The sequence below is a fragment of the Mastomys coucha genome, unplaced genomic scaffold (genome assembly GCF_008632895.1).
Source record: "Mastomys coucha isolate ucsf_1 unplaced genomic scaffold, UCSF_Mcou_1 pScaffold5, whole genome shotgun sequence".
NCBI classification, from domain to species: domain Eukaryota; kingdom Metazoa; phylum Chordata; class Mammalia; order Rodentia; family Muridae; genus Mastomys; species Mastomys coucha.
Window position 1 is genome coordinate 2,717,307 of NW_022196911.1, and position 2,623 is coordinate 2,719,929.

At 44.3% G+C, this 2,623-nt stretch overlaps 1 pseudogene; it reads left to right on the forward strand.

The window, feature by feature from the left end:
* The first annotated feature begins 2,007 nt into the window (after positions 1-2,007).
* Positions 2,008-2,338, forward strand: LOC116077180 (annotated as a pseudogene).
* The last annotated feature ends 285 nt before the right edge of the window (positions 2,339-2,623 follow it).

The window sequence follows — 2,623 nt, forward strand, 5'->3', positions numbered from 1 at the left end:
AAGATTAATGCAAAACATAGACACGTAAAATATTAAGAAGTCAATAAGATCATGGGTTTGCTGAGGTCATGTTTAGAAGTAGATACAAGAAGAATCACAGTAGGAAGCCTGGGTTCTTTCTCTAAATTAACAGTTCTTAATTTGTGGGTGGCAAGTATCAGATGTCCTTGCATATTAGATCTTTAAATCACAATTCATATCAGTGGCAATATTACAGTTATGAAGTAGCAAGGAAATAATTTTATGTTTGCGGGTCACCACAACTTGAGGAACTGTAGTCACGGGTTGGAACATTAGGATGGTTGAGAACTGCTGTTCTAAACTGAACAGCGCAACCTCGATAACATGAGTAGATGCTTTCTCCCCTTCAGTGTTTTCCCCCACAGTCCTATGCTTTGCTTAAGAACAAGTAGGGATTTTTAACTTGAGTGCGCCAAGCCAGGTTCCCAAGCCAAACATCTGGGTTTGGCTTCCTGTGTTTTAAAGATGTGCTCTAGAGACCAGCTGGCTATACAGCACTTTGAGTTGTGTCTAGTTAACAGTCCTGCTGGTCTTAGACTTATAAAAAGGAAAAGCAACAGCCACGAGAGAAGAGCTCCCCAGGGCCGAGTCAGCTGTGGATGGATATTGGAAGAGAGCAAAGGGCACTAAGGCCATTGAGGGCAGGCTCGGGTGCATAGGCTCGCACCCGCCAAATCACGGGGACCTGACTCAGAAGGAGGACCCTAGCAGCTCACTGCCATAAGAACAGTTGGCTTCAAGAACAACTGCCAGGCATGAAGCCAATGACAAAGAGAAAAGAGAAGTGTGTGTGTGTGTTTGTACTGTAGGGGGACACACAAGACCATACATTGCAGAGAATCCATGGCTCAGTCCCTTCCTGCTGCTGCCCGGGTGGACATCCTGTGTGTCCATGCGCCATCTTGAAGGCACACATAAATTAAAGCACAACTATTTTACTGACAACATAGTTTTCTCTTTATGGTAACTAGGTCTCATGGTTATTTTAAGTAATGACATTGTGATAATTTCTTTGGATTTGCCTTGATTAAAAGCTAAACATGTGGTGCTGGTCTAACTGGATGTCTGCATGTAGAAGAATGCAAATAGATTCAAGACCAAGTAGATCAAAGACCTCAAACCAGATACACTAAGTCTAATAGAAGAGGAACTCATTGCTACAGGAAACAGCTTCCTGAACAGAATACCCATAGCTCCGGTACTAAGGTCAACAATTAATAAATGGGACCCAATGAAACTGAAAAGCTTCTGTAAGACAAAGGACACTGTCAATAGAACAAAATGACAGCCAGCAGATTGGGAAAGGATCTTTACCAACTCAACATCTGACAGAGGCCCAATATCCAAAATATATAAAGAACTCAGGAAGTTAGACACCACCAATCCAAATAACCCAAATAAAAAAATGGGGAACAGAGCTAAACAGAATTCTCAACAGAGGAATCTTGAATGGCTGAGATGCACTTAAATGTTCAACATCCTTTGTCATCAGAGAGATGCAAATCAAAATGACACTGATATTTCACCTCACACTAATCAGAGTGACTAAGATCAAAACCTCAAGTTGACAAGAGGTCAACTGTACTGGCTGGTTTTGTGTGTCAACTTGACACAGACTGGAGTTATCTCAGAGAAAGGAGCTTTAGTTGAGAAAATGCTTCCCTGAGATCCAGCTGTGGGACATTTTCTTGGTTGGTGATCAAGTGGGGAAGGCCCATTGAGGGTGGTGTCATCCCTGGGCTGGCAGTCTTGGGTTCCATATGAGAGGAAGTTGAGCAAGCTTGGGCAAGCAAGCCAGTAAGGAACATCCCTCCATGGCCTCTGCGTCAGCTCCTGCTTCCTGACCTGCTTGAGTTCCAGTCCTGACTTCCTTTGTGATAAACAGCAGTGTGGAAGGGTAAGCTGAATAAGCCCTTTCCTCCCCAACTTGCTCCCTGGTCATGATGTTTGTGCAGGAATCGAAACCCTGACTAAGAGGACTTGAAGATGGTGTTGCTCGTGCCATTGAAGAAGAAGAAACTCATGGAGGTCAAACTTGGAGAGCTGCCGAGCTGGATCCTGATGTGGGATTTCACCCCCAGTGGCATTGCAGGAGCCTATCAGAGAGGGTATGACCGGTATTACAACAAGTACATCAACATTCAGAAAGGCAGCATCTCATGGTTGCTGGAACATGACACTGGCAGCCTACATGGTTTTCAGCTACTGCATTTCTTACAAGGAACTCAAACATGAGCGGCGGGCAAGTACCACTGAAGAGGGGTCACTGGAGGGCATTAAATGGCCTAGCATAACTTCCTGCCCCACTCCAACCTAGGAAGCATTCAACTGGCTGAACCTTCATACCCTGACTGAGAACTAGTGTCCAAAAAAAAAAAAAAAGAAAAAAGAGAGAGAGAGAGAAATAAAACCCTTACTAAGACACATGCTGGCAAGGATGTGGAACAAAGGGAACACTCCTCCATTGTTGGTGGGAGTGCAAACTTGAACAACCACTCTGAAAACTGGGACTAGTTCTACCTCAAGACCCAGCTATACCACTCCAGGGGAATATACCTAAAAGATGCTCCATCATCCCACAGGGACACTTGCTCAACTATAT